The 12,024-nt window shown below is 45.9% G+C and overlaps 1 protein-coding gene across 6 annotated transcripts in view; it reads left to right on the forward strand.

Annotated features, from left to right (window-relative positions):
- The window catches only part of kcnab2a (potassium voltage-gated channel subfamily A regulatory beta subunit 2a), a 179,478-nt gene that overhangs the window by 32,346 nt on the left and 135,108 nt on the right, over window positions 1-12,024 (forward strand). For 4 of the 6 annotated variants that reach the window (XM_041888394.2, XM_041888398.2, XM_041888397.2 and 1 more), the window contains exon 2: window positions 3,671-3,728. The exons of 1 other annotated variant lie outside the window; for it this stretch is intronic. The gene's annotated coding sequence lies outside the window, so the exon portion shown is untranslated. Of the gene's footprint in view, window positions 1-3,390; window positions 3,729-12,024 lie in introns of those variants that run through there. One more of the 6 variants, XM_045222890.1, reaches the window with a different exon arrangement.

A 12,024-nucleotide genomic window follows, 5' to 3' on the forward strand; every position in this document is an offset into this window, starting at 1 on the left:
ATTCCAAACATAGTCTGGGACAGTTGTGGGATGCGATAGATCCCAAATTAATACAACCACTAGCATTAAAAAAAACTGTTTTACGCAATGTGGAGGACGCAACAGATCAGAACATTTAGCCTAAATTTTTTATAAACTATTAGGCTATTTCTTCACATAAGCACAGCAACGCATACATGGCAGTAGGCAATAAGCGCGAATGTTCCATTAGCGGGAAAACACCATTATCAAAAGTGACCGCAAATGCAGTTAGGCTCTACACCCCTTGTAAAGCAGATTAATGTGCTTAATTTTAAGACGTTATTTGGCTACTTTAGTTGTGATACAAACCTTATCAAAACATATAGGCCTATGGGCTAGGCTACATGAGGTGTGCGACTATGACTTATGCGGGGCATCATTCACAAGTGATAATATATAATTCACAATATTGTCACCCATCAGACAATTCTTGATTTAATCTTGTCTTTACATATACTAAATAATAGATGTGTGAAATTAATTTTGATTTAGAATGGACCATTATCATGCACCTGTCTCGAAATAGGGGCAGCGGGAAAAAAGACATGTCATCTATGCACTTAAATAGCGACTGGCGAACGCTTTTGCCATGGTTCATTTTCATGCCAGCCAGGTGGGCTATACTCCTGTTGTAAAGATAAGCAAAGTGCTTAATATTAGGAGCCTATAGAAAGCTGATGGATCCTCTTTTTAATAGAGGCCATCACTCTGTTTTCTCACGCAATTGCATTGCCTATAGAAATGTTGCACAACGTGAGCTCATGGGCTCTCATCAAGTGTTTGATTAGATTTCCCATTACATTTGCATTGATGTCAGAGTGATTAGAGGGACAATAGTGCTGAGTACCAGGCAGTTAGCAAGTTTGGTAGGCTACTAATGACCATCAGCAGCATCCAAGCTTGGAAAAGCCTAATTACCGTGACTAAACGGTCACTTGGAATTTGACTGCCTTCATGACTCGTGACCGCCGGTGTGGCGGTAATACGGTCACCGCAACAGCCCTAGTGGTGACTGTTTTAACAGTCTGATGGCCTGGAGATAGAAGCTTTTTATCAGTTTCTCGGTCACAGCTTTGATGCACCTGGGGTCTCCACCTTCTAGATGGTAGCTGGGTGAACAGGCTGTGGCGCCTGGGGTCCTTGATGATCTTCTTGGCCTTCCTGTGACACCTGGTGCTGTAAATGTCCTGGAGGGCATGCCGTGTGCCCCTGATGCGTTGGGCTGACCGCACCACCCTCTGGAGAGCCCTGTAGTTGCGGACGGTGCAGTTGCCGTACCAGGCGCTGATACAGCCGACAGGATGCTCTCAATGGTGCATCTGTAAGTTCGTAAGGGTCTTAGGGGCCAAGATGAATTTCTCAGAGCTGTTGCGCCGCCTTTACCACACTGTCTATGTGAAGGGACCATTTCAGGGTGTCAGTTACGCGCAGGCCGAGGAACTTGAAGCTTTTGACCCTCTAAACTGCAACCCCATCGGTGGATGGGGGCATGCTCTCTTTGCTGTCTCCTGTAGTCCACGATCAGCTCCTTCGTTTTGTTGAGGAAGAGTTTATTTTCATGGCACCGCTCCGCCAGGGCTCTCACTTCCTCCCTGTAGGCTGTCTCGTCATTGTTGGTAATCATGCCTACCACTGTTTTCATCAGCAAACATGATGATTGAGTTGGATACGTGCGTGGCCATGCAGTCATGGGTGAACAGGGAGTGCAGGAGGGGGCTGAGCACGCACCCCTGTGGGGCCCCTGTGTTGAGGATCAGCGTGGCGGAGGTGTTGTTGCCTACCTTCACCACTTGGGGTCGGCCTGTCAGGAAGTCCAGAACCCAGTTACACAGGGAGGGGTTCAGACCAATGGCCCTGAGCTTAGTGATGAGCTTGGAGGGAACTATGTAGTTGATTAACAGGATTCTTATGTAGGTATTTCTCTTGTCAAGGTGGGATAGGGCAGTGTAATTGCGATTGCGTAGTCCGTGGATCTGTTGGGGTGGAATACAAATTGTAGTAGGTCTACGGTGTCGTGTAAGGTGGAGAGAGATATGGTCCTTAACTTGCCTCTCTCAAAGCACTTCATATGATGAGAGAAGTGAGTGCTATGGGGCGATAGTCATTTAGTTCAGTTACCTTCGCATTCTTGGGTACAAGAACAATGGTGGACATCTTGAAGCAAGTGGGAACAACAGACTGGGGTATGGAGAGATTGAATATGTCTGTAAACACTCCAGCCAGCTGGGCTGCACATGCTCTGAGGATGCAGCTTGTGATGCCCTCTGCAGCCTTGCGAGGTTAACACACTTAAATGACTTACTCACACCGGCCACGGAGAACAAAGGCACACAGTCCTCGTGAGCGGAGGAGGCCCGTGTCAGCGGCTCAATGTTTTCCTCGAAGCGGGCGAAGGTGTTTAGCTTATCCGGGAGCGAGGCATCGGTGTCTGCGACGTGGCTGGCTTTCTCTTTATAATCCGTGATTGTCTGGAGTCCCTGCCAAATACGCATCGGTTTTCTGAGCTGTTGAATTGACTCCACTTTGTCCCTGTACTGTTGTTTTACCTCTTTGATTGCCTTACAGATGTCATAGCTGGTCTGTTTGTAGACGTCCATGTTCCCAGTCACCTTGCCATGGTTAAATGCGGTTGTTCGCGCTTTCAGTTTTGTGCGAATGCTGCAATTTATCCACAGTTTTTGGTGTGGATAACTTCTAATTGTCACAGTGGGAACAACATCGTCCTTGCACTTTCTGATGAACCCAGTCATTGAGTCAGAGTATACCTCTAATATTCTCTGAGGCGACCCGGAACTTTTCCCAGTCCGCGTGATCAAAACAATCTTGAAGCATAGATTCTGATTGGTCAGACCAACGTTGAACAGGCATTAACTTAATTGCGCCTAGCACCATCCCCTAACCCACATGCGAAAAAGGATTGTGTAGCAAATGAAATGCACAACTCCATTTCAGTTTGCAGCCCTTGTACTCCGTCTAATACAAGATTTCATGTAATGCATTGAGAGGAAAGGCAGTCAGATTGTGTAGCCTAATTGCTGTGTTTGCTCTTTTTTCTCTCTATGGAAAAAGGGAAATAATAATATAGCGTCAGCCAGGCTTTTAACCCACTCAAAGGCTTTTTTGTGCTTCAGTGATTAGATACAAGCCTTGCCCTCGTCTCTGAGAAAATGGTTCCCTGCCATTGTCTCCATTCTCTCCAATCATCGCTTTAATTAATTAATACTGGACAAAGCCAATTCCTGCTTCTCTCTATTTTTTGCTCTCTCCCTCTGTTCCTCCGCATGCTTACTCTAGTGCCGCTGACAGTGCAAAGGGAGGTGTGCGGTGCGGGGGAGTGCCTTTTAATGCATCTGTTCTCACTGACTCTCAAGGTTCACTCATCACACACACACATTCATTCTGTCTCTCCCTCTCTCTTTATTTCTCTCTCTATCCCTACCTGTCTCTCTTTCTAACTGTCTCATGCTCAGACACCCATGCTCATTCTCTCCGTCACTCAGATACACAACCACTGACACAGGATCGCATACTAGAGGGGAGCCATCCACGAGTCCTGTCTCAATCCTCCTCACTCTTCTCTCGTCTCTCTGTTTTTTTTCTTCTTGGAATCTGGCTGTACCATCCCTGCTCTGCTCTACCTCCATCCCAGCCCTGCGTCAGGAGGATCAAATCGCTGCGTCAGCAATAGCCAGCGCCACTGAGCAGAGGTAAGTGTTAGACTAGAGCATCATGGCTGGGGCTGAGGCTCCGCTCTCCAGCATCTCTCTCCCTTTCTCTTATCTCCTTCCGCAGTGTGTGTGCTTGTAGCACAGAGCAGATGACATACAATTCAGCAGTATTTAGCATTGTATGGATCTAGTCTTTGTTTATACCTCACTCACTGTGTCTGTGCCTCCTCCTATATCTGTCGATCCACTGGTTTGTTGCTCTTGCTTCACTGAGAGGCATCTGTGCATACCATATTACACTGGGTGTATTTCTGCTCGGTCTCCCCACTCTCTCTCTGTCTGTGTCTCATGTTTTATGCATGACCTGTCCTCTTAAATTCATCCCGGGGACTGGCCATGCTGTCAGATTTATAGAGAACCACCTTAAAATAGCTTTGCGGTACACACACGACACAAACGCACAGTCTGTACTGAGTGGTGAGTTTTGAGCCCGAACCCTTACCTGCTCCTGTCAGTGCTGCAGTGCCCATCTGTTGCAGACAATGTCAACTTTATGCATCACACCCCAGCAAGACATGTAAATAACCTGTTTTTCTAATGTTGTGATGTTTGTAGTCCAAAGGTTGTGACAGTTGGCTGTGGGAGGCTGGCTGTGTGTTATTCCATCACCTTGTGTATGCTGTACTCATGCTGGGGCTGTAGCAGCGGACAGTGGCACTGAGGCTGCCTCTGAGCTCTGGGCTCTTGTCCAAGGCTGGGTTCAGCAGCGCAGAAGAGGAGAAACTGGCTGGATGCAGGGGTTTGGTGCAGTAAGTTGTTGCAGGTAGCCAGCAGCAGCAGAGAAATGAGAGCAAGGCAGGTGTGAGAATGTCTGTGTATAGTCACATCTGCCCAGCAGGTGTATTCTCTTCCTCAGCCCTCTGTGGCTGTGATGCACAGTAGTCATAATGGGAACCCACTGTGGGAGGGGTTTATATGTCCATCTTAGATGTAACATGTACTCTAAAGTGATTCACAGTGTTCAGCAGAGCTGTATACCTTGACAATTACACAGCTGACTTAATGCAACTCAATGACCCTCTTGCTCTGTCAGTGCTGCTTACTGCCTTCTGTGTATCTTAACCAGTACATCTTAACAAGACAGCTCTGTCTTACATCATATTGGTCACCCAAATTATAGGTGATTTGGCGAGTGGTATCTTTCTCACTATGACCTGCACTTGACTTTTCTCAGTCCTCACTGAGGATTCCCCTAGCTAGCCTCAGCTCGGTTCCAGCTCTGTTGGATTAGTGTGATGTGTTTTACTGTGTTCTTCCAGAGGGCGACAGACAGCTTCACACTGGTTTGGCTCTGTGATGATACTGTTTGTTGTTTCCCAGGAAACGGAGACCACACGGCCAGAAGAGAACGGCTTCCCCAGAGGACTCTGTCTGGCTGCCTCTTTCCAAAGCTTCCTCCTGGTGTTCTTCAAACTGAGGATATAGCTAGGCTGTGTTATGCTTGCTATGAATTTGACTGACTAAAATACTAGGCCTATGATACTAGGCCTATTGATTACATTGCTTCATCCAGTTTCAACAGAATGCGCCTTCTAGTCGTGCTAGATTTGCTGTAGGGTTTGGTCCCTGTGAACGGCCTAGAGTGCCCTTACTGCTGTTTGTCATCATAATGCTGTGCCAGTGCCTCACACTCCATGCTGTGTGGCAGGACTCTGTCTTCATAGGTTTTAAAATCACCCTTGGCAGTGTCCCAAGCTCTAAATTATAGCCATACAGTGGTGGTGGATGCAGGAGGATGTAGTGGCTAATAAAACGCTTAATTGATTCCCAGGGATAAAGTGCTTAGTGTAGACTTAACTGCTGGATGGGCTCAGCTCCACTCAACGTTTTTGGCACCTTGTCCTGACTGAAACAAGTCATGCAAGGTAAGGCCAAATTTAACCTTGAGCAATTGTAAATATATATATATATATTTTTTATCTCAGTTCAGATTAATTTCTAACACACTTTTCAGAATTTAATTGTCACAGACTGAACTCTTAATGATAATGTAGAGGCTCTGCATGGCCAATTGCCATATGAATGACCTCCCTGGTAAAGACATTCTGATATTTAATGTGGCTGTGGTTTTCTGGGATGGTGTAGTAATCTCAACCACCCCCTCTTACTCAGACACTGACGGAGCTGATCAGAATTGGAAGTGTTCACACCTCACAGGGGGCCTAGCTGTATCGCACTGCAGCAGAGCCTGGCCCGGCCCTGCACACAGCAGTCATCTCTCCACACTTCCTCTAGTACTTTCACAAGTCACAGAAATGACATTCATTCTCAGAATTTACCACCCATCTTCTTCACATGTGACGATGACTAACTTGTCTGTTCCAATGCAGAAAGTGATGGAACATTATGCAATGTTCGACTTGGGATCCAATAGTAGGTACTTTCTGACTAATAGGCCATATGAATAAATTCGCATAATAGCCTAAGTGATTTGTGAATTAGACTATTGACAACAGTATATAAAAGCCATGTGAATTCTGATATGTGTGTGTGTGTGTGTAGTGTACAGTATACTTTGTACACTGTGGTACTTCTCTGTACAGCGTGTGCTGGTCCTGCCAGGTGAAGTACGAATGCTAGGCAATATTTTATGTGTGACACTGAATGATGATCTAGCGCTGTGAGGTGTGGGAGAGACTCATACGTTACTTATGTGACAATGGTGTTTTGTGATGGGTGAGTTATAAGGGACATTTCTGCTCCTGGCGCGGTGGCTTCAGATTGATTAGAACAGCTCAGTGTGGGCTGTAGAGGGACTTGCACAGTCTGAATCTTCACACTACTGTACAGTCGTGGTCAAAAGTTTTGAGAATGACACAAGTATTGGTCTTCACAAATTTGCAGCTTCAGTGTTTTTTAGATATTTTTGTCAGATGTTACTATGGTATACTGAAGTATAATTACAAGCATTCCATAAGTGTCAAAGGCTTTTATTGACAATTACATTACGTTTATGCAAAGAGTCAATATTTAAAGCGTTGACCCTTCTTTTTCAAGACCTCTGCAATCCGCCCTGGCATGCTGTCAATTAACTTCTGGGCCACATCCTGACTGATGGCAGCCCATTCTTGCAGAATCAATGCTTGGAGTTTGTCAGAATTTGTGGGTTTTTGTTTGTCCACCCGCCTCTTGAGGATTGACCAAAAGTTCTCAATGGGATTAAGGTCTGGGGAGTTACCTGGCCATGGACCCAAAATGTCTGTTTTGTTCCCCGAGCCACTTAGTTATCACTTTTGCCTTATGGCAAGGTGCACAATCATGCTGGAAAAGGCATTGTTCGTCACCACACTGTTCTTGGATGGTTGGGAGAAGTTGCTCTCGGAGGATGTGTTGGTACCATTCTTTATTCATGGCTGTGTTCTTAGGCAAAATTGTGAGTGAGCCCACTCCCTTGGCTGAGAAGCAACCCCACACGAATGGTCTCAGGATGCTTTACTGTTGGCATGACACAGGACTGATGGTAGCGTTCACCTTGTCTTCTCCGGACAACCTTTTTTCCGGATGCCCCAAACAATCGGAAAGGGGATTCATCAGAGAAAATGACTTTACCCCAGTCCTCAGCAGTCTGTCCCTGATGTTTTTCCTGGAGAGAAGTGGCTTCCTCGCTGCCCTTGACACCAGGCCATCCTCCAAAAGTCTTCGCCTCACTGTGCGTGCAGATGCACTCACACCTGCCTGATGCCATTCCTGGGCAAGCTCTGCACTGGTGGTGCCCCGATCCCGCAGCTGAATCAACTTTAGGAGACCGTCCTGGTGCTTGCTGGACTTTCTTGGGTGCCCTGACGCCTTCTTCACAACAATTGAGTCTCTCTCCTTGAAGTTCTTGATGATCCGATAAATGGTTGATTTAGGTGCAATCTTACTAGCAGCAATATCCTTGCCTGTGAAGCCTTTTTTGTGCAAAGCAATGATGAAGGCACGTTTCCTTGCAGGTAACCATGCTTAACAGAGGAAGAACAATGATTTCAAGCACCACCCTCCTTTTAAAGCTTCCAGTCTGTTATTCTAACTCAATCAGCATGACAGAGTGATCTCCAGCCTTGTCCTCGTCAACACTCTCACCTGTGTTAACAAGAGAATCACTGACATGATGTCAGCTGGTCCTTTTGTGGCAGGGCTGTTTTTTGGGGATTAAGTTCATTTTCATGGCAAAGAGGGACTTTGCAATTAATTGCAATTAATCTGATCACTCTTCATAACATTCTGGAGTATATGCAAATTGACATCAAAACTGAGGCAGCAGACTTTGTGAAAATTTATATTTGTCATTCTCAAAACTTTTGACCACAAGTGTATGTGTGCTCTTTGGGTAATCATTGTGATCTAAAATAAAAACTGTTCCTAAATCAGCCCTCCTACTCTGAGACGCTAGAAACATATGGCCCCTGCTCTCTCTGTGTCAGTCTTCTCTGTGCTGGCCCTGGGTAGTGTAGTGCATTGCTCTGTATCAATAGGGGGTTGAGGTTCTCTCAATACCCCTGAGGGATAAAGGCGATATGTACAGAGCAGATGCCTGGTTCATATCACTGCCGTGTGTGTTTGCCCGTGTTGCCACGCATCCCTCAACTCTGACTAATGGATGTTGTTTAGCTGCAGGGCCTCCAGTTGGCTCCAGCACATGCAGTGATACACAAAAGCTACAGCATGTCACTCCCTGCGGCAATCTGAGGTCTATACAATGACCTATAAATAGACACTGGCCGTGTCCGAAATCTGGCTTGCCTACTACTTATTTAAACCGCATACTGTGTACTAATCGTATTAGGTACTATTTAGCACATACTGTTTAGTAAGAAGTATGCAGTATGCCATGGCCAAAACGTACTACTTTTGGTGCGTTCAAGACAACTGGGAATTGGGAAACTAAACGAGCTCCGACTGGGAAAAATCGAGATGTCGGTGATCTTCAGGTCGAAGAAGTCGGAGCTCTAGGATGATGCCAGATTTTCTGACTTGTAATTCTAAGGAGGATGACCATTCTAAATGATTTTTCACAGTCGGAACACGTCTTCTTTCGAGTTGTCTTAAGGATCAGTTGAGGCTTCATATGAACCGGAAAGGATTGTCTGTTGCCCCACCCAGTGACCTTTTTGTGTTGTTTTGGGCTAACATTAGCTAAGTAGCTAGCATTTAGAACGACGTATTTAGAGTAAACTTGAGTGTACCGTAAGCCTACACATGTATAAATTGAAGAGTCACCTGAAGCTTGAGAAGAATGGGAGATGCAGTAGAGGAATGCAGTGCTGAGGCAGAGGGCTCGTAATGAGGACTACTGGCTACTACTCTGAACTGTGTGTGGTGAGCTTTCTGGCGCCCAGAGCTGCTGCGGCATCACCCAAGTGGGTGACATACATTGTGAAGGAGAAGTGCAGTGGCTACATGACTCCCAGAATAGCCCTCTACTAGATCATCACAAGACTCCATCTTCCTGACCACCTTTCTCTGATCAAGCCATGAACTGTCCACCTTTCTCTGATCAAGCCATGAACTGTCCACCTTTCTCTGATCAAGCCATGAACTGTCCCCCTTTCTCTGATCAAGCCATGAACTGTCCCTCTATCTTTTTGGAGGATGCATGCACTCAAAGACTTGGCCTCTATTGGTTGACCTAGCCAACTATAGCTAGGCTACTCAGGATGTGTTGCTTGTTTGTTTTTTGCTTTTGATGCGCTTTGAGATTGTGAAATGCACAATAGAAGTGTCATTTATTATTATTATTATTATTATTATTATTATTATTATTATTCCAAAAATAGTTTAATTCGTTTTGTAGAGCAATAAGCTCTGACGAAGGCCGAGAGGCTGAAACGTAAGCTTCAATAAAAAAGTGATACTAGCAAAAGCAGTGTGCAGGTTTCTTTTTTCTTTCAACTTATCTTAAGTTTTATTTGTCACTTACACGTGTTTAGCCGATGTTATTGCGGGTGTAGCGAAATGCTTGTGCTTCTAGCTCCGACAAGTGCAGTAATATCTAACAATTTCACAACATATACCCAATACACACAAATCTAAGTAAGGAATGGAATTTAACTCTTCCGAGTCGGCGAACGCTTCGGCGCGTTCAAATCGCGGGCCGGCTTTAGGACCGCGCAGCATCCAAACCAAGTGACGCAGAGGGCTGCCGTCGATTTCATGCAGAAATGGAGACCCGAAGCTACGTTTTGAGTGTTTGTTTCATGTAAATACACCAACTAAAACCAAAGTTATGATAATTTCAATTCCATGAAAAAAGTGCGTCAAAATATGCGCTCTTTTATGAGCGCTTTGCATTTATTATAATAACTTTGTCGTCTTTTGTGATAAAAAGGAACGGAAAAAAACGTGTGCTTGTGCTAACCCGGTTCTTCAGGATGCACACGAGTATATAAACATTCATTCCCATGACAACTAGCCATTGCGAAAGAACGAACGAGAGGAATTAGTTCAGTTCATGAGTAGTTTTGGAGAGTTTTTCACGAGTTAGTATTTCAATTGTTAGTATTTCAAGAGTTTTATTGTCAGCAGTATCGTTTTTGTGAAGCAATATGAGGCGCACACTTCACGTTGAACAAGCCGTCGACTTGTTATTCCAAATGAGCGATGAAGAAACTTTGGAAAGTTCGTCAGTCAGACAATGAGAGTGGCCAGGATGACTTCGAGGACCCTGATTTTGTTGCTGAAAACGTGAGGTAAGAAGACAAACATTTTTCTAAAATGAATTTGTTTTATTGCTTTCGTTTATCTTACTATAGTATTCTATTCTACTTCACTGTAGTGCAAATGCCAATGAACATCTTGAACTTTGAATAATCTTGAATCCGTTTACCTGTTTTGTATAGTGACGGCGACGACGACGAGCAGCCTGGGCCATCAACAGCCCCCCACCCCCACAACAAGCCGACGGAGGCCATCACAGAGGGGGGCGTGGAAGGAAGGATCAGGCCAAGACCAGGTCAAGATCTCCAGCCCAGTCAGCAGCACAGCCAGAACAGAGCTCTGAGCCATGGAAAACAGAGACTGATCCTGACACTGCCCCACAAGCCAGTAGGTTCATGCCCCGCAGACCACCAGGAGCCCAGGTGGATTTGCATTCAGGGCACACACCAAAGGACCTCTTCCTGCTCTACTTCGCCGCAGATACAATGAGGACAATCTGCAGAAACACCAACAAACAGGCAGCAAGAAATCAGCAGAAGGGGAGCAAATATCAGTGGACTGACGTTGATGTGGAGGAACTGCACAGATTTCTGGGTCTCCTCATCTACACCTCATTGGTGACTCTGCCTAGTATCCAGGACTACTGGAAACAAAGCCACATATTGTCTGTTTCATTGCCAGCGAAGGTCATGCCAAGAGACAGATTCCGGTCCATCTCATGGAACATCCACCTAAGTGATCCAGAGGAGGATGTCATAAATGACCAGCGCAAAGGTACACCCCAGCATGACAAACTGTTCAGGGTCAAACCTCTGATGGACGACATTCGCACTGCCTGCCAGGCTCATTACCATCCTAAGAAGGAACTGTCAGTCGACGAGAGGATGGTGGCTACAAAAGCCAAAACTGGCATGACCCAGTACATGAAGGACAAGCCTAACAAATGGGGGATCAAGCTCTTTGTGTTGGCAGAGTCTAACAATGGCTACACTCTAAACTTCAACGTGTATGTTGGGAAAGCACACACACCCAGCGTGCATGGACTTTCATATGATGCTGTTATGGACCTCATTCAGCCATCACATCTTGGTACAGGATACCGTATTTATATGGACAATTTCAACACCAGCCCAAAACTGTTCCTGAGTTTGGGAAGTATGAAGTTTGGAGCCTGTGGGACCTACAGAAGCAACAGAAAAGGGTGTCCTAGTGGCAGAGAAAATGCCCTCACCAGCAAATCGAAGAGGGGGTCTGTGAGATGGATCAGAGAGGATCGCCTGGTCTTTGTGAAGTGGATGGATACGCGGGAGGTGTCGTGTGCTCCACAATCCACCCAGCGTTTTCGGGCGAGACAATCAAGAGGAAGGTGAAGGAAGGACCTGGACGCTGGGTAGCAAAAGACATTCCCTGCCCTACCCCCATCATGGCCTACAATAAGTACATGGGAGGGGTTGACCTGTCAGACCAGCTTCTCCAGTATTACTCAACCCATCGCAGAACTGCTCGCTGGTACCGTACCCTCTTCCTGCATTTTTTGGACATGGGAACAACAAATGCATACATCCTGCACTGTGACATCAGTGCGACCCAACAGGTCACACCCATGACGCACAAGAACTTTGTGGCAGAACTTGTGGCC

This window comes from Coregonus clupeaformis, chromosome 10, assembly GCF_020615455.1.
Source record: "Coregonus clupeaformis isolate EN_2021a chromosome 10, ASM2061545v1, whole genome shotgun sequence".
Taxonomy (NCBI): domain Eukaryota; kingdom Metazoa; phylum Chordata; class Actinopteri; order Salmoniformes; family Salmonidae; genus Coregonus; species Coregonus clupeaformis.